General features: G+C 39.4%; 1 protein-coding gene across 6 annotated transcripts in view; it reads left to right on the top strand.

Annotated features, from left to right (window-relative positions):
- The window catches only part of Cntn3 (contactin 3), a 260,616-nt gene that overhangs the window by 180,445 nt on the left and 64,361 nt on the right, over window positions 1-15,810 (top strand). The gene's annotated exons all lie outside the window — the stretch shown is intronic.

The raw sequence follows: 15,810 nt of genomic DNA, 5'->3' as shown, positions 1-15,810 counted from the left end.
GTATAAACCAGTTCCTTTGGACTGTGCTAGAAGTTAAGTCTTCTGAACAATTGCTAACTATGTTGTGGGGACATTTTAGTAGTTTGATTGCATACATGAATTAGAGAGCGATTATTTCCCCGGGACTCTGTGGGTTACACAACAATAAAGCCACTTGTCCTCACAGTAGTATACAGAGTAGGCAGAGGTTTTAATCTTAATTTTAAAAGGGGATTTTAAAAAGATTAAGAGATTTAGCTAAAGGCATAAAGGAGAGATTCACTCCCACAATGTACAGGGATGTTGTAAGTTCCGGAGTCTAAACTGGAATTTCTGACTTGGACATGTACAATCCTTAGTTTTTCTCATCTGTTAAATATAGACAATAATTCTGAGCCTCACCTAGTTGTATAATATAAACCTTTAGCATAATGACATTGGTAGATATATTGATCATTAAGGGTGAGGTTATGCTACAAATAAAGTGTTGAAAGTAACATTGGCTAAAAAAGGAGTTTCTTGAGTGTTGTTTAGGAGTTCAGTGGTTCGTTGGTCTCTCTGAAGGTAGACATCAGGTCTGCCTCGACTCAGGTTCACACACATGCACCTACCCTCATGCTCTGCCACCATCCTCACCTCATGAACCAAGAAGACTGCCTGAGCTCCAACCTCGCACTGACATCCCAGGCAAACACAAGGAGGATGATAGAAATAGGTATACTTTCTCTATTTTAAGAGACTTCTCTGAAATCCCATATAGCATTTTCCCTTGTACCTTACTGATTATCAGTTAGTAAATTAGTTCCCTGCTGTACTGAATAGCAAGAGAAGCTGGGAAGTTTGGGCTTTTTTTTTTTTTTTCCCTTGGAAGGAAATGGCCCAATGAAGAACTAGGAGTACATTTTCCAGGAGAAAGGGGGACGTGCTTGCCACTGCAGCAGTGTCCCTGCTAAGGACAGATAGTTCTCTGCCCCTTCGGGCTGACTGTCCCTCCACTTAGCATTCTGTATGTCTAGCATCTCTGCTGCACATAATAAGGAGATTTTTCAGATAGGAAGGTAAAGTGAGGAGTAAGAAATGTGTTTAAGGAGACGGTCCAAAGAGCTGCAGTCCTTCCCAGAACTATGGTTTGAATTTGTTTCTGTCTCTTAGATAGCAAAAGCATTGACGAGCCAGGGCCTCGATGCTCAGGGAGATGGCTGCTAGAAGCAATTACAGAACAACGTGCAGATCTGACTCTTCTCCAAGTTCAGGGGCAAGCAGAGTGGGCTGCAGCCTTCCCTTGGCTTGGAAGCCCCCTGTCTTTCCCTCTTGACTTGGACTGAGGCTCCAGCCAAATCAGGGGAGCTCATCAAATGCTAGATTTGCTGTGGTGGTTCAGCGTTGGGCTGCTCCAACTTATAAAGGCTGTTTCTAGTCTCTTTCAGGGGACAAGTGAATTCATTGGGGGACAAGTGAATTCGTTGATGCATTTGAGAATAGAAAGGAAGATAAAATTTTTGGTAAAATGTTTGAGTTATTTATAATAAGATTTGAAATTCATTTGATTTTTTTTCTCATTAGTTAATTATTTTGATAGGCAAACTTGGATTCTTCAATGAATAAGAGATATACAATCAGTGGGAAGCCATATAACTGAGTGGCTATTGAGAGAAAAATGCATTTTGATTAAGTAAACATTCTACTATCTATAGTATCATTCAAAGCCTAAGTCAGATTAAAAAAACAAAGTTTGAATATGTCCTTTTTTGGTGGGGGAAGTTCCTTGAAAATAGATGAGAGATAGTGGAACAGAGGTAAGGATTGAAGGAAAGGAAAGGAAGGAAGGAAGGACAGGGAGGGGGAGAACTGCAGAAGAAATCTGATCAAACCTGTGAACATACCACAGTGAGTGCTGCCTTTGTTTCTAACCATAAAACAGGAATTTAAAAAAAATCTGCAAGTAAATAGAAGAATGACCAGGATTGTAAAGGAAGGGGAACAGGGGGAGGGAGGAGGGGAGAGGAAAAGGGAAGCACTGGGGTCTAATCAGAGCCACTTAATCCCATGCTTTATGATTGTGTCAGAATGAACCCCAATATTACGTAAAACTGTAATGAACTAATAAGAAAAAACCTTTAAAATTATGTCTTTTTTAAGCTATTTTATTTATAATCAATAAACTCTGCTTAAACTTCTTTATATGCATACAACCCACCTCACAATTGTTCCATGTCACGAGATTGACAAGAAAGGACTTTTGCAGTACTCTATAAAGTGACATGAATTACTTTTTTTATGAGAAGTGTCCACATATCACCTTAAAAGCTAAAAAAAAAATAGCCACATGCATTTAAAAAGTAGAATTAGAAAAATAATTTTCAATTTTACTATAAAAATAGGTTTGAGGAAAGGAATAAAATCCCATCTATGTAGCACCATTATCTAAAAATGAAAAAAATATATGATGTAAATTCATCTTTATACCTATTTGCTAAAAATAAGGAAGAGACAATATGATTCTTTTTGTATGTGGGAAAAGCAATACAAGAAGTTCAACTTTTTTGCCTAAAAGGTAGTGATCAGCAGAGATGAGATCAAAATTCTATATGGAGCTTAAAACACTAAACACTATTCTCTTAGAAGCATTCTCTATAATATTTAATCAGCATAAACGAGGAAGACTACTTTCAATTTCTTTGAACGTTATAATCATTGACCAGAATCCTGGCTTTAATATCCATACTACTTATCAGTAATATATCACACCTTTATTTTAATTACTTATTTAACATGTCTTCCCTGCCAGATGACAGATCCTGGAAGACAGGAAAAGTGTCTGTAGAAACTGATTTTTATTTATATATATAATCATTTAATACATAACATATAGTATATATTGACATATTTTTATGAATTATGTAATTATATATGTACTATATATAATTAATTGTTATGTAAGTCACATAATACACCTGAGTGACTATAATCCACCTGTTTTTAAAATTTTTATATCAGCACAACAACAGCTTTGAAATTACAAATCAGCCATGGAAATTGGATCTAAGTCAGTGAGTCACTTACATTCCTGAATTGCTTTGGAGAAACAAGGGTTGTTGCTCTCAAGTATGGAGAGGATGTGAGTTCTGTTGCAACAAGTGTTCCTGCCCATCAGGTCCTGAAAATGCTGTTCTGAATAGACACCAGGGCATATAGTGCAAACAGTGAGTCCTGAGCTCTTGGAATTATGTTTCTGTGCATTCATTTGGAAATTCTTTGAGTACCTACTTCATGGGCCAGGCACTAGGTATTTGCTTTCTGTCAGAGAAGGCCACACCATCATTTGCAGCTTTTCAATGTACAGCCAGGTAGCACAGGATGGTTACAGTAAAATTCAGTTTGCAAGGTTCTGGATATGCAAGGCGGACATCTGCACAAGCATTCTGGAGAAGACTGGAAAGATCCTGGGGTTCTTGGGAGAAGAATTCTCCAGGCCAAAGAAATAGCAAGTGCAAAGCACAAAGGCCAGGCACAGGATAAAGTCAACAGAATAAAATAAAGGTAGCAGCAGGCTTATCAAATCAAATTAATGTTGGAGAACGGGGACCAGGGCAGCAGTGGGTATATTGGAGTAGGTGGAACCCCAGTTAGCAGCCCTCCACCAGCCTGCACACATGAGCAGAACAGACAGAGCTAACCAATGGAGGTGGGATTGGAATGAAGCTTCTAGGATTCTGAGAAGAGCTTAATGCTATAGGACCTACTCACTGATTAGACTTGAGAGAGAGCTAGGCATGGGGGTGAATCCTGGATTTCTGACTTGGGCATCAGGCATTGTGGTGGACCCATTCATTGTGACAGGGAACCTCCCCAGAGATGAGGGAGTAGGGCTAAATTTGCTGAGCTCCATTTGGGATTGGTTGATTTTTAAATTGCATGTTGAAAAGTGAACTGTGTGTGTCTCCATCCATCCATACACACACCTACCATATCATCACCTTTGTGCAGGGTGGGGGCTTAGTGAATGTGGAACTTGGGAGTTAGGGCTGCAGGCATCACAAACGTGGAGATGGCAGTCAGTGTGTGGTTGTGTTGGAAGGTAGATGTCACTAAGTGGCTTAAAGTATGCATTGTACCCCTGAAGCACTGCACACTCAGGTTTTAACTAGAGAGACCTGTTTTTTGCAAGCTCAGTTAGTAATTGATTATTAAATAATCTGAAATTTCTAGCATTCAGGATTGAGCAAAGATCATTTTTGGATTTTTTTTCCTTTGTGTTTGCATCTTCCGTTATTGAGTTACATTGCTGCATTTTTTTCTTCCCTGCAGGAAGCATCTTTCTGAATAAACAAAAAACGTCTGGCCTCCTGAACATCTGATAATATTTCACCAGGTGTTGCTGTTTTAATGCAACTCCATTTACTTATTCACTTGAATTTGTGTGTTTTCAAATAAAAAAAGAGTCAAATTAAAATGGATCTTCTGTCTCCTTTAAGGAAACAAAATTGAAAATGACTCTTGGGAATATGAATAGGCCTGGCTTGGGAGAAGAAATAGCCAGTTGGCATATTTTAGAGAATGGTTAGCTTCTCTCTGCCACTCACTGGTACTTAAAACACATTAGCCAATTATTTTTTAAAATGAGGGCTTTCATTTCAATGTTATTGCTTATAATAGTAAATATTTTATTGCAATAGCCTCAGTTCAAATGAAAGTCAAAGAATGGCCCATTACATCTAATTAAACACATTAAAATTATTTTTCTATGCAGCATTTAATACTATAGAAATTTATGTGCTTTTTAAAGAAGTAGCGAAGATTTTTGCCCCAAAATTTGAGTAGCCATAATCTAGGTAGCATTTTCAAAATGCATTAATCAATTCTTGATGCATGTTTTGTGTCTAGTTGGGAACTGGCTTTAAAATGCAGTTAGTATTTTATGCTGTTGATTCCATTTATATGAAGGTCCCAGAGAAAGCTCAGATTTTGTGATAGAGAAGAGTAATTATTGCTTGGTGGAGGCTGGGTGTGGGTGAGGAGGGAGAGTCAGGGGCAGGGGAAGCTTCCAGGGTGAGAAAGCTGTTCTAACCCTTGATTGTGATGGCAGTTATGTTCGTGACTGCTTGTATTTGTAAGAACTCACAGAACTGTACCTAAAGAGTGACTTGAACATTGTTTATGCTTGACATGCATGAAATTTTATATTCATTTCATCCTGTTTCCATGAGTAGGTCCATCTAGCAGTTTAGAAGCTCAAGAGATGTTCTCCCAGATGGCTAATTGTTCATCCGAGATACCTTGAATGATTCACCAATGGAGAATCTAAACATTTTCCAGGAACCAGGATAATTATGACAGAGCTGGGACCACTTGGCATCTCTGTCATGACCTTAAAGCTTTGGTGATGATGTGTCTGGGAGGTCTGTTACTCTCCAGCAGGTAGTCAGCTGGTACTGCCCCTCGACCACCATCTTGGCCAGATAGTTTCTGTATCCACCCTTCCTCTTCTTTCTGACTCCCTGGCTCCTCTGATCACAATGGAGTCCCTTTTCCTTCCTGCTCTTCAATTTGCTGGTCCCTTCCCAGGAGACTTCCAGGGCCTCTTAATCCAAGAGCCTGACTCTGTCCCCTTCCCCTTCACCCATGTGGACCCATCTAGAGAGCAGCTCTCTGGCCCATGTGGGTGCTCAGTGAGCTTCAGTTTCTTCACTTGGCTACACCTGAGGTCCCTGCTAAGCCTGTAATCCTGAATGCTTGCCTCCAAGTTCATTTCCAACTCTTGAACTTTGAAGCACAGGGGAGGATTTTCTTTAATATGAACCATGCTGCTGCTTTAAGATACTGTACATTAGCTGATTAGTCATTGACGTTCCTGTCCTCTACTTGGAGGGAGAGTCCTCCATCTGTCCACTAGTTTGTGATATCATTATGCAGTTCTGGGGACCGTGGACCCCACTGGTAATGCATAGATGAATGAGAAATACCAGGATCCCTCAAGGAGCCTATAGTGGGTGTGGAATGTGGAAAACTAAGCCAATGACCAGGATGGATAGATTTTATGATTAAGGTGACCATATAATTTGTTCTACAAATTGGGACATTTTCAAAGGGAAGATGGTACTGTTAGTACTGCCTTCAGGACAGCATGAATGAACTAGGACAGGCAGAGGACACTGGACACTGCTCTCTTGTCCATGAAGCAGCTGCGTATCCACCAGTAAGAAGCACAGAGAAGAGGTTCTGTCTCAGCCCTGGGTCCTGGGAGAGCATTCCTCCAGGAGGGACACCTCACAGGAAGTGACATGAAAGGGAGCACAGCAAAAGAGAAGGGGAAGTTCCATCTACACAGAAAGCATTGCTTAGTTAAGAAGTGAGGCCTCTTATCTGTGCCGGTATTCCAGTTGTGTCAGTGGCCAAGATCATCTCTCCTGATCACAAAATCTGGAGAGCCTGAATTGAGATCTTTCCCCATAGACACCCATCCCTCTCCTTCCAAGGAAGTAAATGCTGGAGGAAGTTTAAAGGGACAATGGAGATTCCAGGGTAAATGTGTGGAAGAGTCTCAGAGTGGGGAGAAGAACCTCCTTCCTGGTCTGGTTTCCCAACCTGCACCTCCACGTCACCAATGCTTTTTGTGGGGCTGCACATTAGCCTCATAACTCCCATTCCCCATGAGAAGATTAAGAGCGCATGCAAGTGAAGTCATTGCTATCCAAGGGTTTGGAAGTGGGCTGGGACTCACAGAAGGCAATCTGTGAAATCACGTTCTCTCCACTGTACCCATCCACCAACCCAGCATGTTCCTACACAGCTTCTGCATTAACTGCAGGGTAGCTAAAGTTTCAGTGCATTTGAATCATTATTTACATGAATCAGTCATACCTAAATGGCATGCATTATACTTTGTGTTAATCTTCTGTGCCACATGAAGTTAAATATTAAGTTTCAGTGGCTTCTTCATTTAACTTTAGCAGGTACAAGGAGCAACACATCAAATGGGTCACATCTTGGGTCTGCTGCCTACCAAACTGTGTGATTTAGAAAAGTTACATAGGCCCTGAGTTTTGGTTTCCTTATGTAAAAATCCTTGACTTGCAGGGCTAGTAAGCCTGTTGGTACCAATTGCTTAGCATATGCTCTTGGCAATAGGTGGCCAAATGAAATTGGTTGTATCTGACAAGCAGAGAAACACATGGGTTCCTTTGGACAAATTAGGTAGTACTGCCCCTGCCCCATTTCTTCCACTCAGTGGAAAGATAATAATAGTGTTTGTAAAGTCCCTAGCTTCTACACATGTCCTCAAAAATAAGTACCTGATGCCTTTGATACTATTTTTAATCTGACTTGATTTTATTTTTTGTAGTGTCAGACACCTTCAGTGTAGCTGAATGGAAAGGAAAGCTTGTGCCTTTCTTTATGGCACAATAATCTCTTTTATATTATTCAAACCTTCTTCAGTAAATGAATTCCACATAAATATCATGTTAAAGATATCAGCGACAAATGGTCTCTGAAAGTGTATCAACTAAACTTTGCAGATGACCAAGTGTTTCTTAAATTGAGCTTCCAGATTTGTTTTTGATGGATTATGAAAGTTGGGAACTTTGTCAATGTTATAATTTCGGTGAGGGAAAGCTGATTAATGAATCTGAATGAGCCTGTCAGAATACACTTCAATCCAGTTTGTTGCAAGAACTGGGTAAATTAATTGATATCCATGCCCAACTCAAATGTTTTAATTATTTGGAGGATCTTCCCATGCACATTCCTTTAGTCATACTGCATGTCTCACCCAAACCCTAAAGCCAGTGTACACTTGTCCACAGCCCAATCCATTTTCCTTATTTCTGCTCTCACTCAAAATTACATATATAATTATATGTGTGTATGCAATTAATTAAAACACACACATATATTATGTATATATACATAATATATGTGTGTATAATATATGTGTGTGTTTTAATTAATTGTATAAAACCAAAATATCATTGCATACCACTTTTGCATATTTTTCTGCTAACAAGTTTGCAATAGGAAGAAACAGGAGCTTTCCCTTAAACTAAGCATACTGACTCTTTGGTACCATCAGTATAGAGGTGGTAGAGCATACACTATTGCCTTTTCAATAACTCTTAAAGGACACAGAAGGAGATTTCCCTTTACATTCTTCACGTATGCTCTTACAATTTCCTCTGGCTTGAGTTTATTTTCTTCTCAACCTAGAAAACTCCAACTTATGTCTCAAGGTCTGGCTTGGTCTTACCTGCCAACAGCACTCTTCCTGAAGCACAGTGGGCAGCCATAACTGCTCTTTCTGTTTTGCTATGGTGACTCCCTCATGTCTGTCATATCAGTTATCCCACCAGGGAATTGGCAGTTCCTGCAGAATGCAGAGCACCTGAATTCTGGCACAACCCTTGCCTTATCCATCCTGTGTTCCCAGCTCCTCCGACATACATTTTTGTTCATGTCAACCTTCATTCACTCCTCAAATATTCATTTAGCATCTACTGTTCCCACTAATGATTGCTGCATAACAAATAACCTGGAGGCTTAATGGTGTAACAGAACAGCCATTTTATCATCTCTCAGGGTTTCTATGGGTCAGGAGTCCAGGAACACTGCAATTGGCTGGATGGTGCATGCTCAGGCTATCTCAGTCGGGGCTAGAGCAAGAGAAACCAGAAGACGCTTCTCAGAGAGACCTTTCTCTCTCCTCCTGCTGTCCCAAGTCCTCTCCTTGTGGTCTCTATACACAGCTATTAGGGGTTTCCTCCCAAAGGGGTGCCCTTTCAGGAGTCAGAATGATTCCTTGAGCAGCCACAGGCATGAAAAGTGAGGATTCACAGTAGCAAGATGGAAGCCCAATCATCTAGGCCCCTGAGTTGATTTCCTATTCTGTAGCAAATGCCTGAGAGATCAACTTATAAAGAGAAAAGGTTCATTGTGTCCCACAGTTTTAGAAGTTTCTGTCAATCATCACCCATTGTTTAGGGCCTTTGGTGAGGCAGCACTTTATAATGGCAGCATGTTCAAAGCAAAACCACTCTCCTTAGAGTTAGGAAGGCAAAGAGGGGAGGAGAGCTGGGTCCTCCTCGATCCCCTTTGAAGACCATCCTCATCTACCAAAAGACCTCCCCCAAGGCTCTCCATCCTACTGGTTCTGCCAGCTTCCAATACCTGGGGACCAAGATGATTCCACATGCCCTTTTGATAAACACTTACAATCCAAACTCCCAAGACCCAGTGCCATTTCTCTGCATTCCATTGGTTCCAAAGATCAAAGGGAGAGGAGCTGGACTCCCTTTTTTTATTCCTTTCCTGGGCTTTCTTGAGTTATACTTGACAAGTAAAGGTTGTGTATATTTAAAGAATACAAGGTAATGTTTTGACACACACTGGGAAATGACTGCTGCCATCAAGCTAATTAACATATCCATCACCCCACATAAGTACCATTTTTAATGCATATGAAGGCAGTTAAGATCAACTCTCTTTCCAGATTTCAAGTGTACAGCAGAAAGTTATTAGCTATAATCACCATGCTGCACATTAGACTTTCAGAATTTATTCATACTACATAACTGAGCCTTTATATTCTTTAACCAATATCTCCCCAGTTTTCTTACTCTCCAACCCCTGGCAAACACTGTCCTGCTCTCTGCTATTTGAGTCTGACTTTTTAAAATTCTACATGTAAGCAATGTCATGCGGTATTTGTCTTTCTGTGTCAGGACTATTTCTCTTAGCAGGTCTGCAGGTTCATCCATGTTGTTGCAAATGAATGGATTTTCTTCTTTTGTAAGGCTAATGTGTTTATCTGCTGATGGACTTTTTTATGTACTGGAGATTGAACCCAGGGTCTCATGCATGCTAGGCAAGCATACCTCACTGAGTTACATCACCAGAAACCCATTTTTAAAAAATTCTGTTTTGAGACTGTGTCCTATTAATTTTCCCAGGCTGATCTAGAAATTGTGATTCTCCAGGTTTAGCCTCCCAAGTATCTGTGATTACAAGTGTGGGCTGCTGCACACAGCTACTAGTGGACTTCTTAGAGGAGCAAAAGCAAGATGGCTTGGATATGAGGTATCCCCCAAGGAATCATGGTGAAGGCTTTATCCCCAGTGCAGTGATGTTCAGAGTTGGGTGATTAGACCACAAGGATTCTGATTTCATCCATGGTTTAATCCATCGATAGCTACATGCACTATTGGAAAATGGTGGAAAGTGTAGTTAGGTGGGGCATGGTTGGAAGAAGTAGGTCACTGGGAATATGCCCATGGGAACTGTATCTTGTCCCTGGTCCCTTTTCTCTCACCTCTTTCTCTGTGCTTCCTGGCTTCAGTGTGCTAAGCAGCTTTCCTCCAACATGACCGACTGCCATGATGATCTGTCCTATGAGGCCTGCCTACCATAGGCAAAAATCTTTGGAAAATCATGAGCCAAAATAAACTTTTCCCCCTTTTTCCCCCTTTTAAGTTGTTGTTCTCAGGTATTTGTCAAAGTGATGAAAAGCTGACTAACACACCAGGAAGATTCCATGGGTTGGAGATCATGGTAGCCATGTTTGGGAAGTGCAGTCTGAAACACGGACCATGTGCTTTGCATTGTTCTGGGCTCTGAGGATAGAGGATGAATTAGAAAGACATGCCCTCTTCTTCATGGGTTTTACATAAGGAAGAGACCAAATATAAGTAAGCTAAAAGAGATCATTTCTTTAGACATAAAAGAAATGAAAAGAATGATTATATAGTGCATTTGAAAAAGGCCTTGTTAATGAAGTAATTTTTTAATAGAAAACTAATCAGGAGGAAGGGCAGTGACACCGAAGTGCCATGGGATTGGGGGGAGTTAAAAAACATTAAATCCCACAGATGAACGTTGTTGGAGACTTGGCAAAAATGTTAGATTTTATTTTAAATGGAATGTGAAATCATTTAAGCTGTGAAAGCAAGAGTAACATAATCTGATTAAAAAATAACTCTGGCTGCAGTGTGGAGAGTGGTTTGAATAGAAAAAGGAGGAAAGCAATGAATCTGATTAGGAGACAACTCAGGGTAACTGGAGGAATATTTAGAGTTAGATAGTAGAAATGGAGAAGAGGATATATTAGGGAGGTAGAACTGGATGAATATGTTCCTCAGATGTAAATTTTTATATGTAATAATCACACTTATGGTTAATGGTGCATGAATTACATGGATCCCCCTTGGCCATTAGAATAGAAGTCTCTAAAGAATAGGATCTATTTCTTACTCATAGTTTTCAAAAATTTGTAGTGCTTTATAAGTACTCAACAAATACTTGTTGAAGGTTTTTATCCTCTCGTGAGCAATGTGCCATGTATTAAACATACCTATAATTTTTTAATTTAATTTGTTCAACTATTCCTGCAAAATATATAAAACTGGTTTTAAAATAGATTTCTATCCTTGAGATCTCTTATTTAAAATATGGACAGTTCAGTTATAGTATTTTCTCCCCTTCTGGAAGCCTTTCACAGAAGAAGTGAATGGATACGTAGATGGATGATGGATGGATGGATGATGGGTGAATGGATAGTGAATGAATAGATGAGTGGATAGATGGGTGGGTGGATGGGTGGATGGATAGGTGAATAGATGATGGACAGATGGATGGTAGATGAATGGATGAGTGGATGGGTGGGTAGGTGGATGGACAGATGGATGGATGCTCAGATGGTTGGATAAGATATAATTGCCATAGCATTTCTATACAAGGAAATTATCAGGTAGAGTGGTCATGATGATTTCTGCCTTCCATATTCTGATGCTTGAAGGGAAGTTATTCTAGTTTTTGATCTGTTATGAAATTTCTATCAAGTTAGTATACTTAGGTCAACTTCTCACTGCCTATAAAACTAAAAAAAAAATCATTTTGCTCTGTGACCTGTTTTTTACTTTGTGATCTTATTTGTGGATTTTCTAATTCTGTCCTAATGCAGATTTCATTGCTAGGGCAGTTTCTGTGGGAAGATGAGAGTATCTGACTCTTTTAAATTCTAAAATCCTGGGGAAAAGTCTATAAATTAAGGTTGAATACATAAAAAATTCTGTTTCTAAAAAAGGAAGAGCTGATTTTCTGACCTTTTATATTTAAGTGCCAGACAAATAAATACCTTTAATTTTAGTGTGAAGATATGTTTAGGCACTGAATTTTTCACAGTATTTATTAATTGACTTAATTGGAAAAATCATAGTACTTTCAAGTTTGACTTAAATCTTATGTTTTTCTAATTTAGATAATTGAAAATTCTTATACTTCAGTATATTTATTATTTCTTTATTACTTCCCCCTGGTTTTAATCACTCTGTATCTTCTTGTTTATGTTATTTACTTGTATCATGTCTCCTTCCAAAGCGTTTGAGACAGTTTGTGAAAGTACACAGAGACCAAATATTGAGAGGAAAATTTGGAGAGAAAAGATATGCCAGATTTCTAATTGACTTAAATGTGAGTTACATTAGGGTAGCAAAAATCCTTACCAGGGAATCTTTATTGCTTATAACAGAGCATGTTTCATACCACAGGTTCAGAAATGTGCTGCAGAATGAATGTGTGAGGTTCATTTATAGAATATGTGTCAGCAGTTGTACTCCTTAGTGGAGGTCCACAATTTGGACCTAGAACTTTGTGCCAACAAATGAATGGAGAAAAATACTGCTCATTAACAAACAGTATCCATAGAATGCAATAAAACCATTTGATGAGGAGATATATAACTCTCAATAGACCAAGAAATGCATACGTGTGAATCAAAATCTAATGGATACTCATGAGAACCAAGAAAGGCAAAACATCCTTAAAACAAAATTGAACCAATTAATTTTCTTCTCCCAGTCCAGAGAGAACTATCAGTTTAAAAAAAAAATTCCAGGGACTGGGGACATATCTTCGTGGCAGAGCATTTGCCTAGCTTATGCAAGCCACTGGGTTCAATCACGAATACTGCAAGAGAAAAGGCAGCTGGGGGTAAGACTCAAGCCTCTGGAAGAGTAGATGAGTCATGTTTCTTTTAGCTACCTTTGTGTGATTTTTTTAATGTGCATATTTTTAATAAGTTCAAGTGTGTGTTCAGCATCAAGAATTTGGAGAACACAGGAAGTTCTGCTGTGAAGATATAAAGTCAAATGCTTAAAAGTCAATTAGGTTAGTATTGAAGTTTCTATCCTCTTACTAAAAATGTGGTGGCTCCCTAGGACCTGTGACTGAATAGGCTGTTAGTGCTTCTCTGCATGGAAGAGGATCCAGAAAGTTCAGGTTGTCATTTTTGAGATTTCTCTTGGAAAACAGACTGGAACCAACTCCATAGGGTGGACAGATGTATGAGTCTAGACCTGTGTACTTGAGTTATGCAACATTAGCACTCTATTTTGGGGCAAGATGATTTATAAGGAACAAACTCTCAAATGTGCAACAGTCATCATAGGAAAAAAGTCTCTCTGTAAGGCACTTCTAGAAAGGCTAACACTGGAGGATCTAAGACAAAAATTCCAAACATACTTCTGAATCATTGGGTGAGTTGAATTGCTAGCAAGAGGTCCCAACCTGATGCCCGGAGAATCTTAGAAGATCTTCTCCATCCTCACTTGTATCAGAACTCTTGTTGTGTGTACACACACATTTGTTCTACAGAGAGTGACCTCAAGAATCTTCAAGTGCTAAAACAAGTTTTATGCCCTAGAATGGTTAGTAATGCTGAGTGAATTTTCAAATGATGACTTGAATATTGATGAATATCTATAAAGGAGGATAACCTTGGAATTGGAGCATTGGGACACAACTGTTCTGTCTTGCAAGAACTGAACAAGATAGGTGTTTGTTGGTTGCCCTTAATTTATGATTAAGCCTTGTCCTTTCTACATAGAAGATTGTTTCAGTACCATTTATTTTTGTTGAGAAAATAAATGTTTATGGGAAAAAATAGTGTGTGCAAAATACCAATGCTTAGTAGCATGCTTCCTTTAGAAATTTATGAACTCTTTCAAAGAATTGACTGAAGGATATTAAACAGAATGGTTAGACAAGTTACAGAGCCTGACTTGGGAATAGGTATGATACTGGATGGCTCCAGAAATCTTGGTGGCTGCCATTATGCTGTCTTCTCAGGTCCAGTTCTGGAATGAACAAATTTATCATATTTGACTTTTTGGCACATAGTTTGAAGATGGATAGTCCAATGACCATAGTGTAGAATACTGCTTCTCAGAGTGTGGTCCCCACTTCAACTCCACCAGATACACTGGGGAATTATTAGAAAAGCAAATCCTTGAGTCATCTCCAGCCTAATCTGGCAGTAGACCCAACAACTGCTAATTTAACAAATTCTCCAGGTAACTGGTGCCTAGTAAAGTAACTCACCAGACTTCCCTCAGCTAGGATAAGACAGGCTTCCATGATTTATAGCCCTACTAAGACTTCCCAAAGGAAGATCAGTGTTGCTCCCCCCCACACACACAAAAAAAAGCAATTTGGGTCCACAAAAATAATTCAGCATCCTCTATAACCTTTGAGTTGATGAAATTCCTCCTATGCACATATCATAAGTCTTTTGCACCTCAGTGGTTATTGTTGGAATTGACTTCCTTTCTAGGGTTTCTAATCTCTAAGGAGGAGGACACTCATTAGAGTATCATCTGGGTCTTTCTCCAACTCCTTCCTAGGGAATTGTCTGGCTCCTGAATTTCTGTGGAAGATCCTAGCATAATAGGTCCCCTCCCTATTCTCTATTTGGTATCTGCCAGGTGGGTGGGGGTGCATGTCCTGATTTCTGTTTATTACACAGTTGGGCCTACCTGTAAGGGCAGCACCAGTGGTTTTTCACAAGTGCCAATGAAGTCGAGTCTACCACATTCTGGGATGAGGTGTCAGGAGCCCATGGTTGCTCACTGAAGCAGTTTGCATCACTTTATCTGTAATATAAGCAATAAAGTGGATGGTTTTGGTTTTCATTGATTTGAATCAGGGAGCAGGGAAGAAGAGAGCCCAGGGTGGGGACCCTCTGAGTCTTAATTATTATACTCTTTGAAGTTTTCTTTCAATATGTAAGCCATCAAACCATCATTTATCTTATTTGTCTGGGATTTGTATTTGTTTGTATTATCATTTAACGTTTGAGTATTTGTGATTTTTGTGGATATTCTTTTGTTTGCAGATGCAAATATTTCAAATGAATTATTGCCTGGGCCTCATGAATGAATTAAGTGCACAGTTGAATATAATAATTTAGACTGGAAATCCTCTTTAAAGGTCCTTTTTTCCCTACAGATTTGAGTCCTCTAGAGAGAAAATTTTTGTCACTTTCTTATAAATTCACTTAGCTCCATATATATTTGACCTGATAATATACATTTAGAAAGACCGAATTGAAGTGAAGCAAATGACCTTTTATTGTTCATTCCATCCTTATGAATATGAAGGCATGTCTGTTGGTCTGAATTCAGTGTTTCCCCAGCTGCAGAGTGAAGCCAGTCTCCATCTACTCTAGGACTTCAGGTGCCTGCTCCATGGAACATGTGTGTCCGGCAAAACCACAGAGTCACTTCTGATTACACCATTGCCTTCCTCAAAGATATGATCATTAACAGTTGACTCTTTCCCCTTCTGCTTCTCTTTTCCTAGTAGATTGTCTGACTAATGATCACTAAACCAACACTGTTGGATTTATAAGATGAAAGACCAGAAAGAATGAAAGTCTAGTATTATTTTTCTAAACACTGTCTGCAGGTGATCTTTGAACTGCAGGGGGGACAGTGCTTCTGCCAAACTTGTAGGTGTGAGAGTAGCTGTAGGTGAGAAGATAACCTGTCTTTTTCTCTGGTGTTT

Source organism: Marmota marmota, unplaced genomic scaffold (genome assembly GCF_001458135.2).
Source record: "Marmota marmota marmota unplaced genomic scaffold, marMar, whole genome shotgun sequence".
NCBI lineage: Eukaryota > Metazoa > Chordata > Mammalia > Rodentia > Sciuridae > Marmota > Marmota marmota.
This window is presented reverse-complemented; position numbering and strand designations above follow the sequence as displayed.